The sequence below is a fragment of the Odocoileus virginianus genome, chromosome 17 (assembly GCF_023699985.2).
Source record: "Odocoileus virginianus isolate 20LAN1187 ecotype Illinois chromosome 17, Ovbor_1.2, whole genome shotgun sequence".
Classification (NCBI taxonomy): Eukaryota; Metazoa; Chordata; class Mammalia; order Artiodactyla; family Cervidae; genus Odocoileus; species Odocoileus virginianus.
The window spans coordinates 22282026-22299661 of record NC_069690.1 but is presented as its reverse complement, the minus strand read 5'-3'; the positions used below and the strand labels follow the sequence as shown (position 1 = coordinate 22299661).

General features: G+C 39.5%; 1 protein-coding gene across 2 annotated transcripts in view; it reads right to left on the bottom strand.

Moving 5' to 3' along the window:
* PAFAH1B1 (platelet activating factor acetylhydrolase 1b regulatory subunit 1) overlaps window positions 1–16161 on the bottom strand; it is a 66068-nt gene extending 49907 nt beyond the window's left edge. The window contains exon 1 of one of the 2 annotated variants that reach the window (XM_020909761.2): window positions 15778–16161. The gene's annotated coding sequence lies outside the window, so the exon portion shown is untranslated. Of the gene's footprint in view, window positions 1–14951; window positions 15592–15777 lie in introns of those variants that run through there. The other variant, XM_020909762.2, reaches the window with a different exon arrangement.
* Window positions 16162–17636: the final 1475 nt, after the last annotated feature.

Sequence of the window (17636 nt, the reverse complement as noted above, 5' to 3'; positions counted from 1 at the left end):
TTTAATCTGAATCCTGGACTATCCATTTTGCAGCCTCTGAATAAGGTACTTTTTCTTCACTACTGCAGTTCTCTAGCTATACCTTTCCCCCATTTTTTATAAAGACATCAATAGGAAAGTATTTCTTCACTATAAACAGTACAAGGGCAATAATAAACAATAACGGAGTGGTAGGAACTTGTTTCACTGGAAAGTTTATGCCCATCTAAAGGAGGGCAGCTGTGACTCAGCTTAGGCCAACTGCTGCCACAGGAAAATGTGGGCCCCGCTGTTGCCAAAGCTTCCAATTTTTCAGGATAATCCAAAAAACCTAATTCTAAGATAATGACTCAAAAAAAATTTTTTTTAACTATGCAAGGACAAGGGAAATGCATTTACACTTAGTTCATCATAAAGGCCACCAATACTGAATTAAACATAGGTTTTCTGAACAGACTGAGGAAAATGCAACAAAATTTAGGAATTTATGGTCCAGAATCAATGTCAACAATATTATTCATTCTATTTATTCAATTCAATGCATAAAATATACCAAAGAATACTTGATAAAAACAGGATAAAACTCTGTGAAACAAAAACAGAATTTATCATCTGCAGACACCTTTCTCATGTTCACTGCAACACTGTATGTAACAGCGAAAATCTGAAAAAAACTTAAAGGCCTATTTCTGTACTATAACAAACTAGAGACAATTATATATAAGAAATTATTTATATTTAGCACAATAAACTAGATCTACATATATCAATTTATCTAGAAAACATTCTTAGGTGAAAAAAACAAGTTGCGGAATATACAGAATAACACTCATGTAAACTCTAAACATGATCAAACATTGTTTATGGATACATTTATGCATAGGAAAAGTATAAAAACAGAATAAAAGAATATATACAAACTTTAGGAAGAACTTTATCATTAGAAAGAGGGAAGGTGAGTAGGACTGGAAAGTGGGTATCAACCCTAACTGTAATAAAGCCATATTTCTTAAAAAAAAAAAAAAAACTTTAAAGCAAAATGTTAACATCTGTTAATTCAGGCAGTAGTTATGTGGATATTTTGTTATATCATCACAGGTATTTCTCCTGCATATTTGACATATTCCATAATAAAAATAAGCTGTAAATATGTAAAATAAAATTTAAAAGAAATGACGTCTAGATCCCATGATGGGCCCTCTTAAAACAAACTGAATATATAAATGGTATGAAAGCCCTGAAGGAATCAATCCTATACTTTTTGAGGTCCTACTGTGTAGAATTTTGAAGTCAATAGTGGAGGTTCAAATATCAACTACAAACTGACCTTAGGGCAAATTTTCAAAATTCCTAAGCTTGTCCACATAAATCAAACAACTGTGGTGAAGCTTAAGGAGTTAATCGGTGTTAAGGGCTTGTCTACCATTTTGCTTCCTTCCACAGAGTTCTAGAATAGTGAAGACATACAAAGAAAAAGTTTGAAGTCATTTCACTTTGAAGATGACACGGCGTAGTACCTTTTACATTCTTACATACATCATCAATGTAAAGAGAGATTCTGCTTTTCTACAGTCAAGGACAGAAAAAAAATCAGTTTTGCCACCACAAGAAGGCAGAGAGTAGACAGCTCTATTGCTATTACGTCAACTTGTCTTAATCATCTTCACATCACCAAATATCAAGCACCACTTACTGAGAACTATGTGCAAGGTACTGTTCTAGGTTCTTTAATAAGTACTCAGTATGTCAGGTAAAATTTTATATAAGCTACAACAAAACTAGGAAAGGAGTATGTCAAGGCTGTATATTGTCACCCTACTTATTTAACTCATACACAGAGTACATCATGTGAAATGCCAGGCTGGACGACTCACAAGCTGGAATCAAGACTGTGGAGAAATATCAACAACCTCAGATATGCAGATGATACCACTTTAATGGCAGAAAGCGAAGAGGAACTAAAGAGCTTCTCGGTGAAAGTCAAAGAGGAGAGTGAAAAACTTGCCTTAAAACTCAGCATTCAAAAAACTAAGATCATGTGCAATATGAAGTGCACATTTTGGGGGAAAAAAGGAAAGGACAACAGTATTAGTAAGGAAAATATGTTAAAAAGATGTCATTTTCTTTTGCCATTTAATTTTGCCTTCTGCCCTGCTGTTTTATTTTCAAATAGTTTATAAGTCAACACCTTACATAGTAAATATTAACTACTGCCCATATTTATAAAATTGTTCAGATTTAAAATGCTGTAATACTCATAAATTTAGTGTAATTAAAAAAAAACATTGAATTTAAATGTGACTTATACAGTGACTAGGAGCACTTATATTCTATTTCTTCCCTGCACTTTTCTTCACTTGACAAACATAAGAGTTCAAGTACTATCTTTCTTTCAGGATGACTTTTTTTACTTGGAATCAGTTAACACAGTAGTTTTTTCAGGGTTTTTTAAAATGTAGAATCAAAGAGAAATAAAGCAAATCATACTCAAAAAAAAAAAAAAAAAAAAAAACTAAGATCATGGCATCCAGTCCCATCACTTCAAGGTAAATGGGGGAAAAGTGGAAACAGTGTCAGACTTTTATTTTCTTGGGCTCCAAAACCACTGTGGACGGTGACTTGCAGCCATGAAATTAAAAGACACTTGCTCCTTGGAAGAAAAGCTATGACCAACCTAGACAGCATATTAAAAAACAGAGACATCACTTTGCCAACAAAGGTCTGTAGAGTCAAAGCTATGGTTTCTCCAGTAGTCATGTACTGCTGTTGAACCATAAAGAAGGCTGAGTGTCAAAGAATTCATGCTTTCAAATTATGATGTTGGAGAAGACCCTTGAGAGTCCCTTGGACAGCAAGAGATCAAACCAGTCAATCCTAAAGGAAATCAACATTGAATATTCATTGGAAGGATTGATGCTGAAGCTTCAATACTTTGGCATTGGATACAAAAAGCCGACTCTTTGGAAAAGATCCTGATGCTGGGGAAAACTGAAGGTAAAAACAGAAGGGGGTGACAAAGGATAAGATGGTTGGATGGCATCACTGACTCAATGGACATGAGTGAGCAAACTCTGGGAGACAGTGGGACAGGGAAGCCTGACATGCTGCAGTTCATGGGGTCACAAACAGTCAGACACAACTTAGTGACTGAACAACAATAACAAGAAAAAATACTTGTAGATACCTTAAAATTATGAATTTAAAGCAAATTTCTTTCAGGTGAAAAAAAAAATTAGAGAAGGTTACCTGGAAAAGAAGAACCTGGTATGCAGATTTGAAGGATATATATGTCAGAAGATACACAGAGAAAAAGAGAATGGATGGAGTGGTAAAGAGTGAAAATGCCATAAGGAAAACAAAGTATCTTAAGGCTGAATCACCAGATACAAGGCAGGCAATAAGAACAGGTGAAGCTGCTGAAATGTGAGCTAAGACATCACATGAAAAAGTGAGCTAGGACACAAAAGAAAAGTCCCTGAGTGTCCATTTAGGATTAAAAAATATGTTTTTAGCAAGGTACCCTTTGCATTTTCATATACAAAGCTGACTAAATAAATAGAGTAAAAAGCTGGCAATGGGTTTTTCGCAAGAAAGCAACTTGAGAACTATGGTTCAGGAAAGTTAATCTGGCACTTTATGTAATATTCCACATAATTCCTCCTTTTATTCTCTGCTATGGATGGCTAATTACACTCAGCTTCTCAATTTCACCCAGACACCCAAGCCACAAATCTGAGATGTCTTCTGATACCTCCCTCTCCTCATCACACACTGTGTGTGTTCTCAGTTGCTCAGTCATGTCCAACTCTTTGAACCCCATGGACTGTAGCCCTCCAGGCTCCTCCGTCCATGGAATTCTCCAAGCAAGAATACCAGAGTGGGTTGCCATTTTCTCCTCCAGGTGATCCTCCCTACTCAGGGATTGAGCCTGCGTCTCTCTTTTTTTTTTCCCCATTTATTTTTATTAGTTGGAGGCTAATTACTTTACAATATTGTAGTGGGTTTTGTCATACATTGACATGAATCAGCCATGGATTTACATGTATTCCCCATCCCGATACCCCCTCCCACCTCCCTCTCTACCCGATCCCTCTGGGTCTTCCCAGTGCACCAGGCCTGAGCACTTGTCTCATGCATCCAACCTGGGCTGGTGATCTGTTTCACCCTAGATAATATACATGTTTTGATGCTGTTCTCTCAAAACACCCCACTCTCATCTTCTCCCACAGAGTCCAAAAGTCTGTTCTGTACATCTGTGTCTCTTTTTCTGTTTTGCATATAGGGTTATCGTTACCATCTTTCTAAAGAGCCCACGTCTCTTGCGTCTCCGGCATTGGCAGGTGATTTCTTTCCCACTGCAGCACATTTCACACCACCCATTCACAATATCTCCTAAACCTTTCTCCAGTCAACAACCTCCAGTCACTATTTCAAGCACTAATCATTCTTTCCTGAAAAAGCCTCTTAAGTGACCTTCAAACTCCAATCTATATTCCTTACTGCCACCTAAACTACCTAACTCTACAACTGATTATAATGTTCACCTTGCTTGAAACTATGCCTTCCAAATTGCCTAGAATTCGGAACAACCCAGAATTTATAAATTCTACCTATCTGGCTCATATGTACCTTTTCAGTCTCATACTCACATGCACTCTACAATTCCTTCTGCAAATTACTTCCCAGCATTCACATAATAGTTTTTCATGCTTCTGTACCTGTATATGTTGCTCTTCCCTTTACCTAAAATGACCTTCTCCCATGTCCACTCCAATTTTACTCATTCAAGATTTGGTTTAAATATCCTTCTCAACCTAAAGATGGTTGGGAGATCTGATGAGCCCTGAAACAGTGTGACACATATCATACATGATGTTCACCACTGACCCAGGACCCAGATTTAAAAGGCTAAAGAAGGATACTGAATTTCCTACCCATTTAATTATTTCATTAAGACTCTAGAGAACAATCTAATTTCAATCAAGTTTTCCTATTTTTGTAAAACTGAATGGCATGAAAAAATATTCTTAGAATTTGACAAATCTAAAAGTAGGGAAGAGGAAGTAAGATTTATCAAAGGAATGAATACGTGATGAAATATTGTACTGATCCAAGACTTCCCTGGTGGCTCAGATGGTAAAGCGTCTGTCTACAATGCATGGGAGACCCAGGTTCGATCCCTGAGTTGGGAAGATCTCCTGGAGAAGGAAATGGCAACCCACTCCAGTATTCTTGCCTGGAAAATCCCATGGATGGAGGAGCCTGGTGGGCTACAGTCCATGAGGTCGCAAAGAGTCGGACACAACTGAGCAACTTCACATACATGAATAAACAATGAAAAATTATAGTATAATAGAATTAACAAATTTTAACTTAATGATTCAGCAGCCACTTTAAATTTTTACAGCATTACTATGGTGCTATCTTTTTATAATCACAAATTTTAACATAAAGTTATGACATAAAAACAACATAATAAAATCATTATTTAAGTTTTCTGGCTCTTTGGACTTGGGTTAAATGAGAGTTTTACACATAGTAGTGGATCTTTAAAGAGAAATTTCCCTCCATCTACTGAGAAAAACAGCAAAGGCCTATACATCTAGAGAAATTAAAAACTATCTCAGGTCATTAGTTCTCGTTTTTATGGAAGCACCCTAATATACACCAAAGCCTCAAATATCACTAGCATAGAGGACATCTAAGACCCAAAGTACTTTAATGAATATTGTGTGTGAGGGGGTCAGCCTTGATTTTCTCTTTTCTATATTCGATTACCTGTATCTGCCAAGTTTAACACTTCAATGTTTGTTCAATTTTTCTGTCTGTCCTTAATAGTACCACTACAGTTCACACCATCAGCTCTCATCTGGACTGGACTGATTTATTTATTTTAAAATATTTGCTTGTTTGGCTGCACTGGGTCTTAGTTGCAGCATACCGGATCATTGATTAATAGCTGCACAACTCTTACTTGTGGGATGTGGGATCTAGTTCCCTAACCAGGGATCAAACCCGGACCCCCTGCACTGGGAGTGCAGAGTTTTAGCCACTGGATCACCAGGGAAGTCCTTGGACTGGCCTAATTTAATTTCAACAGGTCTTTCTAAATCTAGTCTTGGCCTATTAACATTTATCTTATACTCAGCCCTAGAATCATATATTTAAAATACAATCTGACCATATCACTTACTTAAAAACAATTGTTCATTGGCACACTAGTTTTTACTTAGCAAATATTTAAATAGCACTTACTGTATGCTAGTCACTGCTTTAAGTGTTTTAGAAGTGTTAATTTACTCCTCATAACTACCTATGAAAATTTAAATAAGGAGCTTTTATACTCTGTGTATGTGTGTGTGTAATGCAACAGAGCTATGTAAGCAGCAGAGCTGAACACAAGCATCTGGTCTCCACAGTTAGGGCCTTTAATCACTGCATTATGCTGCACCTACTTCCCGAAGTCCACACGCTTAACACAGTGTATAAGGTCTTTGACTAGTATCTGGTCCCTTCCCACATTTCAAGTCTTACTTCTAATCAAGTCCCACTTTGCGCAAGCTCCAGTTAACACTGAGCACCTTGTAACGCACGCCTTCGCTATCCTCACTCTGACACCTTTATTATTTTACTATTGCTTGTCCCCGTCTGCAGTACTTTCCAGCACCTCAGCACAGTTCTCATAAGAGTGCAGTGAATACATTCTGATGAAAGAATGAATTTTTAATACCTCATAAGGTTAGTAAATATAAATTTAAAAATTCTACTATTAATTATACTGATAGACATATAAAACAAAAAAATACCAAGTATTTTAGAACTCAAGTCTCCAACACACGTAATGGTTACGCTATTAAAACATACACAAAACAAGAACAACCAAAAAAACTTCCCCCAACCTTGGTTCTCCTTCAACTCTTTCTCATTCCTTCCAAACCACCATATTTGCTCAACAGCGCAAACCAAAACAAACAAATCTCAATTCTTCACCTTCCTCATTCCTTGTCTCACTTCCCATATCAAATCGGTTACTAATTTATACATACTCAATCTCTCTCGAATCCATTCTTTAAAACTTCACTGTCTCTTAAATAGTTATCACAGGTCTATCTGCCTCCATCCACTCCATAGCTGCATCTTCCACAATGCTGACAGCTGCCTTTTTAAAAGGGAAATCTAATGATGTCACTTATGACAACTAAAAATCACCCTCTGCCACCTCAAGGACAAAAACAGTTCTTCTCAAAAACAATCAACTAGGAAGCTTACTAAAAATGCAGATATCCCCTGGTGCTCCCCCGCACCCACGGAATTTATATTGCGTGAGTCTAAGACGAGACTGAGCCTACAAATGGAAATAGTCCACAGCCGGCTTCACAGGTGAGATCAGGGCACCGTTCTCACTCCTCCAGACCCGCCATCACCCCAACCACACTGAACTACAGCTACATGGAACGTCCTCACCACTAAGGGGTGCTTATGAGACTGGGTACAAATTAATACCCCAAACAACGTGACAAGATTTCTTCAAAAATGCTTAACCAACATCTTTGTGAAACAAAGATCCTTGAAAACATCTCACCAAGTATATATTTTGATTTTAGCATTATTATTCTACCTTTGCATGTTAAATATATGTTTATAAGTTCTAAGATCATTGAGGGCAAGGGCTGACAATCATGTTCGCATCACCAATGCTTGGAATATATCTAAATAAATGCTTGCTGGACAGAAAAATTGATGAAAATTTAGAAGAGAAACAAAAATAAGTAATGATATTGAATAAGGGTTTTAAAAGTAGAAACCCAATGATATTCTTTGTACAAGTAATACAGTGGAAGGGCAAGATATAAAAACAACTGCCAGGTGGGATGTGGTGGGAGGGAGGCAGAAGAGGGAAGGGACATATGTATACCTATGACTGACCCATGACAGAAAACAACACAATATTGCAAATATCCTTCAATTAAAAATAAATTTTAGGGGCTTCCCTGGTGGCCCAGTGGTTAAGATTCTGAGCTCCCAACGCACGGGGTCTGAGTTCAATCCCTGGGCAGGGAACTAGACCCCACACGCTACAACCAACAGTTCACATGCCACAACTAGGACCTGGCACAGCCAAATAAATAAACATTTTAAAAATAAAATAAAAATAAATGAAAAAAAAACTGCCAAGAACTGTAATAACTGCAACGCTCAAGAATTATCTTGCACTCAAATTATAGTGAAAGTGAAGTAGCTCAGTCGTATCCAACTCTTTGCAACCCCCTCCATGGGATTCTCCAGGCAAGAATACTGGAGTGGGTTGCCATTTCCTTCTCCAGGGGATCTTTCTGACCCAGGGATTATAAATTCTCCTTAATATAAAATAAATCTCCTTCAGGACATAGATCTCAGCTCTGTTTTTAAAGAGTCCAGTCAGTCAAAAATATTTTGTTTTCTGCTTCAATATTTACAAGTTTACTGAGGGAAAGGGAAGAACAAGGAGGATTCAAATTCTAGCACAGCACCGATGAGTAAGATGCCCTATTTGCTTTGCTTCTCAGATCACAGCAGTGTCCCTCCAAACAAGTCCCAAAATGTGGAGCTCTTCTCTAAAATCCCAACACTGAACTTTACTCTCAGAGTAATTTCTACAGGGATATATAATTCACTTAAATGTAGCTCCTTCAAAGGCTTTCTCTGATCTTTATTCTTCAAACCACTGTCAAAATGTTTTAGACAATATGTGAATAAAACGAGGATTAAATTAATATTTAAAATCCCAAACAAAATTTTCTTGATGGATGTAAACTGTTTTAATAAATGGGGAAGAGGAGGCAAATCTGCCTTACTGCAGAAATCCAAATGACATATGTAAACTGATACTCCCCCCACCAGGGCATGTAACTGGACTCATTTCCAAAAGGTAAAGGAAAAATAATAACTTTAAAAGAATTGACAAACACTACATTAACCAAGTGATGAAGGTTAGCATCACCAGTGATGTTTTGTGGGCATCACGCAGCCTCTGACATGATGTGATGAGAAGTGCACTTCACCTCTGTTGTCTTTTTTTCCGGAAAATCCACAACCCATCTAATCATGAAAAAGCATCAGACAAACCCAGTTTAGGAGACATTTTACAGAATACCTGACCAGGACCTCAAGACAGTAAAGGTCATGAAAAACAAGGGAAGACTTAGAAACTGTCAGACCAGAGGAGACGTGGGATACAAGACAACCACAACAAGGTGGTACCCTGGATTAAATCTAAAACAGAAAGAGGCCATTAAGGGAAAACCAGCGAAATTCAAACCAAGTCTGGAGTTTAGCTAACAGGAAATACCAAGACTGACAAATGTACCACAGAAACATAAGATGTTAGTAATGGAGGAAATTAGGGGCAGGGTATATACAAGAACTCTCTGCACTATCTTTACAACCTGTCTACACATCTAAAATAATCCCAAAATAAAAAGGTATTCTAAAAAGAAAACAGGAAAAATATGGGGTTATTTAATATTTAAAAGTACAAACAAGGGACTTCCCTGGTGGTCCAGTGATAAAAAGAATTCACCTTCCAATGCAAGGGACATGAGTTCAATCCCTGGTTGGGGAGCTAACATTCCACATGCCTCAGGGTAACTAAGCCAACAAAGACCCAGTACAGCCCAAAATAATAAAATAAGCACGTTACTTTAAAAAAATACAAACAAAAGCTTCGTTTGTTAAAATAAAGATATAAATACACTTTGCAGTTAAAATAAAATGCTTGCAAGCAATATAATTTTATATTAAAAATGGAATTAGTCCATTTGGCATTGATTTACACAGCACTTCTTGCCTACTAAGAAATTTTGAAAATTCTTACGAAATATACTTAAAACTATAAGAGCTATATTATTGCTTACTTTTATGAGTAAACAGTATGTTAATTCTCTTACTTAAAAAAAATCTCTAACAATAAAAAATATCTACTGAAGGGTTTACAGGCCTTTTATCCAATAACAGCAATCAACCTATGCTAGTTAGATACTGTCAACATTATCCACTTACTGGTGAAAAACAGGCTTATTGCTCAAGGCTCACAGAGATTTCCCTAGTGGTTCAGACAGTAAAGCCTGTACTGCAGGAGACCTGGGTTCAATCCCTGGGTCAGGAAGATCCCCTGGAGAAGGGAATGGCAACCCACTCCAGCATTCCTGCCTGGGAAATCCCAACAAACAGAGGAGCCTGGCAAGCTACAGTCCATGGGGGTCACGAAGAGTTAGAAATGACTAAGCGACTAACACACTGATAGCTGATAAAAATGATGGAGTTACTATTAGAAACTAAAATACTCATTTCGGTTTTAGTCAACAGCTTTGTTTAATTTTTTCTGCTAATGATAAATGTATAGCTTTTCCCCACCCTTTAAAAATAAAATAACAAAAATAATAGTAAGTAATAATCAATATAATTAACTTTTTCTTTGGCCACAGTGCACAGCTTGTGGGCTCCGCAATGCTCCCCAACCCAGGCCCTCAGGAGTGAAAGCCCAGAGGCCTAGACACTGGACCATCAGGGAGTTCCCAATACAACTGGCTCTTAATCTTGACCTTCCTTTCTTCTGCAGTCAGCACATTTTTGATAGATAAATATGGAAGGAAAGATGAAGAGATAAAATAGATGCTTTATGCACACAAAATACTAGTATCATAAATATATCCTTGTATCTTTGTCATAGATTAAAAGTGAATTAAATCTACAACATGCAAATCCTTAAAAACATAAGCTTTCAACTAAATTTCTTAAAAATTTCCCAGATTCTTAATTTCACAGTTATCAAAAGAGTCTCTCAGAAAATTCTTATCAGCCTCAGTTAACTGTCAGTAATTCTGGTCAGCACATAAGAGCTCAAGGAACAGATAATTGAAATGCAAATGCAATTTGTCTAGTTGGGTAAGTTCACTTCTTACAGGTGAGTGTTCTGTGGCCCTGAAACAACTATGTCGGAAGTGCTACCTTGTCCCTGGGACAACATAAAATCTCTGTAAAGGAAATATGAACACTTTTCCTTTATTCACCTTAATTCCAGAGAGATCCCTGGAAGTTAGCCACTACAAAGAACTACAGGATAGCACATTTCCTTTCACAGAACCTCATACTCAATCAAATTTAAAAAGTATCTATTTACTTATTAATACCACTTAATGTACTTAAATATTGATTTAATATTAACTTATTAATATTATTTGTATGAATGCAGCATTTATTTACTTATAAATATACTATGATAAAGCAGAATTAGACATTTTCTGGAAGTTCCTATTCAAATGCCTTATACAAGCAAAACAGCAATAGAAGATCAAGTGAAGAAATGCCAATTTAAATGATGCAGGCAATAAATACTAGCAGTTCTTTTTTTTTTTTTTTTTTACTACCAGTTCTTAATACTACTTAATTTTAGAAAAGAAATTAGCAAACATAAAATGTTATGAAAAGAATCCATTCTGTCAAAAGAAAAAAGAATGTTTAATTATGCAAGGCACTACCCAAGTGGTTCACTGACTACAGTGTTTACCTCATTCTAGCTACTAACCCAACGTGTGACCTTGGGAAAAGAAATTCTCATTCTCTTATCCATAAAAATACCATTCTTTCACAAAAAGTACCTGACAGAACTGAAATGCCATGTTCAATATGTTTACAAACTTCTAGGAAAATGCTTACGTTAGATGACAATAACTTCAGAGGATACTTTTCCAGAAGTACCTTTGACAAATGCATAGATCAATATAACTAGGTAAGTTTCAACTAAAAGCCACCATCTTTTAAAGAGAAAACAACAGATCAAAATAGCAAGTCCTTATAGTATCTGCATCCAAAGACTATAAAGCATTTCACAAATAACAATTAAAATTTGAAACTGCCATGACAAGGTTAAAAATTATACACATAGCAAAATTAAACTAAGGTTCCACTTTAAATAACTAGTCAAAGTGCCATGTCAAACCAGCAACAAAGCTAAAACAACTCAAAAAGACTTCACTGAACTGACCTAGTAGTAGGCTTATATAATACAGCATCTTTCTTCATGAAATACACATTTCTCAAAACATCTGGCCTTTAGCAACTAAGATTCACTCTACAGCTAAGGACTAGAAGAGGTTTGCTTTTTCTTTTCAGAAGTCATATACCATCAGTTTTTTGTTTGTTTTTGTATAGTTTATTTTTAATAGAGCAACTTTCTAAGTTATAAAAAAAAAGTTGTACAGTAAAAGTGGCAAAGAATTTCTACTGTAAATTAAACTGTCTCTCTTTCCAAAGTGTTGGAAAACAGATTACCAGTCATAAAGAAATATTTTCACAACAGAAAGTTACAGGCAAATAAAGAAATCTCTTTTAGGACCACAGCAGACATGACAGGCGTGGTTTAAAACTAACCGGAGCCTCAAGTCCCTTTGGCAGAAGAGTGCATGACTCACTGCTTTAGAACTCAATGGGAGAATTGGAAAATTAATTCCAATTGTCCTAAGATTTTACTTTGGGTTTGTTTTTTAAGATATCTCCATCCTGATGATAACTTCCATAGTTTCTACGGCTTACTTAATAAGACAAATAGTGAATAATATGAATCACAGGTAAACAAAAAGATCCTCTTTTTTCTTGGACACTGAAAATATGAGCTGCAAAATAAAGTCATATATACGGTATCATTTACTGCATAAGAGGGAGAAACATTTACACTGAAAAAATATAAACAATGAAATATGGATGTTTTAGCTGGAAAACCAAAAATTATTATACTGATTTCTCGCTTCCAGAGACATCTCTAAATTTTTTATATACCAGAGTAACTGTATCTGGAAGATACCAAGTAATTCTACTAAAAAATCAATCAATCCCAATCTCATTAAAAGTTTCATAAAGTATAGGATTATTAAGAATTTTAAAAAGTGATCTTCAAATTAAGCCAAAGATTCTGCCACATGTATCAGAAACACATCCAGATACACATTTGGAAGTAAAAGCTCTCATACTTAAGTCAAATTATTTTAAACTCCTAATCAACTAGTAATCTACTGAAAAATCTCGGCTCTTAGTACACTCTTATAGCTACAAACACGAAGGGTTAGGATATGTTAGACACATAACACTAACCTCATTCCTCGCCACATGAACACTTTTACATTTTAATCACGTTAAAAATAACAAAAATATAAAAATGTATCATACACTGACAAACAGTCATAAGGCCCATCAAAACCACATTTACAACATCAATTTGACATCCTTCTGAGAACATCTATTTACACTAATGCTTGATACAAGACATTATACTGACCTACCCTCTCTTAGGGCAGTACCTTACTAAAAGATCTCTTCCAAAGGACAACACAAGAGAAAGGGTCTATATATATATAAATGCTCTTTATATAAAGAGCATTTAACACAAATTACCTTATCCTCTCTTACTCACTTCTGATGTTCATTATTTAAAAATCACAGATTTTACTGTTTCAATGCAAACTAAAGTTAAAGAAAACATCCGTAATGTCCTCATTAGATTTTCACAATATTTCTACTATTTTTTGCCAAATATATCTGGGATTCGTTAATTTACATTTAACTTAACTAAAACAATAAAAAAATTCAGAAGTGTATATATATGTATATGAATGTGTATGTATATATACAGGTACTATACAGACAATAAGTATTTGCTTTAGAGCAGGGACACTGCTTTTTACTCCACCTTGCAAAAAAAGGTAGAAACTAAAAACATGAAATTTTAAGATTTACTACAGAGAAATGCACCAATTAGCATCAAATAACCTTACAAAACATAAGCAAGAGAAAAATGCTATGAAAGGGCAATCTAGCATTTCACAGCTTCTGCTCTCTTACTCCACCCAGTCTCCTCAGCTCAATGGCTGTTCACAGCATCCACAAATATTAGCCCATTTAAAAAAAAAGAGGTGGGAGAGGCACGGAAATAGGGCTAGCTCCATCAAAATCAAGATAAACAGAAATATTTTGTGAAAAATTAGGTTTCATTCTGATTTATAAAAATAACAGCTTTGTTTTAGGAGATAGATCCTCCCCTTGTGAACAATCCAAACAATGATCATTTATAATAGAACATGAAAGAATAAATCACCCTAAACAGAGATCACTCTTATGCTTTAATAAAAACTGCAATTTGCAACTGCCAATTATTTTGCAAAACTGTGTCCTGAAAGATATCCAAGAGAGATTAAAATGTAGCTAATGCCTTAGACCCAAATCAGAATTCTTTAAGTAAAAGCTTTTAATATATTCAACATTATATCACTATCGACCTACCCAACCAGGACATTTTCCTGATTAAAAGACTGAACCCCGCAGCAATCAAGCTCTGCTGCAGCAAAAAAGGAATTAAAAAAAAAAAAAATTCAAGCAAACACTACCGTGGCAAAAGGGGAGAGATGACATTACTGGTATGAAAGGCCCAAGCACCGTCTCCTCCGCCCTAGGCTCAAAATGAAATTCACACAAAACAACCCACCCCTCAACAAAAATACAATTACCAAAAACGGCACAATTGTTTTGTTTAGCCTTTAAAACCTTATAAATCTCAAGGATTGTGTGTTAAAGTAGAGGTCGGAATAACAGTAATATCTTTCTTCTCTCCCGATTGCCTCTTAAGGAAAGGGGGAGGGGGGGACCTTGGCATGACATCGCCCATTGAGAACGGAGACCACAAATCTGGTTCTTCGCTTCCAAAGCACAATTTCTTAACCAAAAGACTGATATAGATTGGACCTAAACGGCAACCCCAAAAGAAAATCTCCTGTCCTCCTCCCAAGGAGTTTCTTGCTAAGTCACGGAAGAAAGGCAGAACAACAAATAAAGCCAAGCCACCTCTCTCTTGTCTCAGACACTGAAAAACCTCGTCCTCCTCTGCACTCTTCTGCTTAGAGACGTACTGTTAAAATTTGCCCACCACCTCAAAGGCATTTTCTCACCTGGGAGGTTAAGGCAGGCACTGCGTTTCCTACACGAGTGGGGAGATTCGAAGAATAGCTGAGGGCCTCGAAGCTCAGTGTTAGAACGTCAAGAGGCAGCTCCCGCTGAAGGAGCCGACGGCAGAAAAGAAAACCCTGCCGGATTTGGTGGGTGGATGCTGCGGATGGTTCGGTGGGGTCAGGCCGCTCCTCCTCAGTGGGTGCAGGGGCTGAACCACCGCACAGGGGGGCCAGGGAAAGGCTGGACCATCCTTCTCAGGTCAACTCCATCCTAAGGACAGGTGGGGGACGGAACGCCTGCAGGCCGGTGGCCAGTGCCGAGGGCGGCTTGAGCCCGGTCCCTGAGCGCCTGCCGCGGAGTGGGGTGGGGACTGCGGAGCTTGTCTTCCGCGGACAGGGAGAGGAGAGCCGAACCCTTTCCCCAAGATCTGAGAGCGACCTGCTCTCCACGCCCTTCCTACCCAAGAATACTTTTCTTGCTAAGTCACCAAGGGAGGAAGGCGATCCCTTCCCGGGGAAGGCCGCGGGTGGAGCCGCGGCGGCCCCGGCACCCCCAGAACGCGGGCCAGGGAGGAGGGGAGAGAGGGCAGCGCCCTACCCGGTCTGTCCCCCCCTCCTCCCGTGTCTCTCACTCAACGGCCGTCGCGGCCGCCATTTTGAGAGCGAGGAGAGAAGAAGAAGGAGGAGGAGGCGGCGGCAGGGGGAGGGGAGAATGGGAGGGAGGGGACCGGCGCAGCCACATCGTCAGGCCGCCGGGCCCGGCCCGCAGCCGCCCGAGCGCGGTGGAGAAGACATAAGGGAGGGCGCAGACCCTCGCCCGTCTTACCGGAGCGCTGCACCGCCGCCTCCGCAGGGCCTCTTCCGTCCTTCACTCCCATCCACCGGCGGGGGAGGGGGAGAGGGAGAGGGAAGGGAGGAAGGAGGGAGGGAGGGAAGGAGGGAGGGGGAGGATGGCGCGCTGGGCCCGGTCCCGGGGAGGGGGAGGGGAGGGGAGCGGGCGGGCTCCTCAGCCGTTCCGGGGCTCGAGCCCAAGCCCGGCGCTCGCGGTGGCTCTAAGCTCGCGCCCGAGCGCTCCCCTCCTTCTTCTTCTCGCTCCCTGGACCCCGGGGTCGCTGCTCGTTCGCTCGCTCACTCGCTATCTCGGCCGCTGGACTCCGCCGCCGCCCCGCCGCTCCAGCTCCGTCTGTCACAGGAGCTGCCCCAACGCCCTGACGTCACCGCGCCGCCGCCGCCGCCGCCGCCGCCGCCCCAGACCCGCGGGGAAGAGGGAGGGGAGGGGAGTGGGGCCGGGAGCGGAGGAGGGGCTGCAGCGCATGCGCGGGCCAGGGCCCGGCCCTGAGCCGCGCTGCCTTCCGCTTAGCAGGCTGGCGGGGAGATGCGGCTAGGCGCTGTGGAGAGGTCGGAGAGGGGCGGATAAGTGTGCGCGAGAGGTGCTTATTTTCGCTCAGCACGCCTCTGCAACCTGGGCAAAGGTTCCCAGTAACCTTTTCCTAGACCCTCGTCTGACTGCTGCGGCCCCTGGCGAACTCCGTCTGTCTTCACCTCCACGCCCTGCTCTTGCTCTCGAACGGAGATCTCTCCGTTTTCCGCGGCCAACAGCAGGGACCATCTGGCACCGTGGATTCCGGGCCCCGATGGGCTTCAGAAAGCAGAGCCCGGGCCAGGATGTCGCCCCGTCTACCTTCCGCCTTCGGGCTTCTTTCTCACGGACCGGGGAGAGGGACGGGGAAGTAGATTGGGTTAGTTTGGGGAGAAGAGCTGTTGAGGTTTAAAGCCTACTGGGATGCCTGGTACAGATTTTTTAATTTGAGAAAATTCGCTTTCAGATGTGATTCAGCTATTCTTTTCCTTAGTCACACGCAGGAATACACATTTGCGACTCTGGAAGTCTCGAAACTGATACCCAAAGAAAGACCTGGAACTTTATCCCTGCAAGGCTTGAGCGCGCGCGCTCGTGTGTGTGTGTGTGTGTGTGTGTGTGTGTGTGTTTACTGTTTGGGTGGTTGAAATAGATGGCAGATGAAATCTTGGAGATTTGTAGTCAAATGTGTTCCACACAGACATTTGATTTAAAAGAGGCCAGTTTTGAGGTTCTAGATTATCCTATGTGAAATATTCTTTTATTAAGATTTACCTAGTGTGATCATCTCATCACTAATTTATATTGTCCAAGGAAACTCTTTTCCTGAAATATAGGTTTAGGCTTGTGTTTATTGATTTTATTGCTTTCCTTTTTAGGTAAATATATCACCTTTGAGAAACTGCTGGGTTAATGACAGAACCTGAATGTGTATCCTGGATCAGCCACATAAAGGAAGTGTGGCCTTGGTTAAATTACTCTCTCTAGCCCCAGTTTCTCTGTAAAATAGACATATAAATTGTAAGGCTTTTGTGAGAATTAGGAAATGCTGCATGTATATAGTATATGGCTCTAGTAGGGAGTCACAGGCAACTCATTTAACAATTACTTTTACTTGAGAGCAAAATTAGTTTCCTTTTAAGAAGGTTTTAAGTCTTTAACCCTGCAGATGTTCAAGAGGACTATGAATGAATTGCCTGGAGGATTTGGGTTCTCCCCTTCCTGAAGGCAGGGAAGGAAATCTAATGGTCTCTGGAATGTCTTTTCCAGGTTTACAGTTCTGGGATTCTCTGGTTGGGCAAGAACAACAAAATCAGGCACAAAAG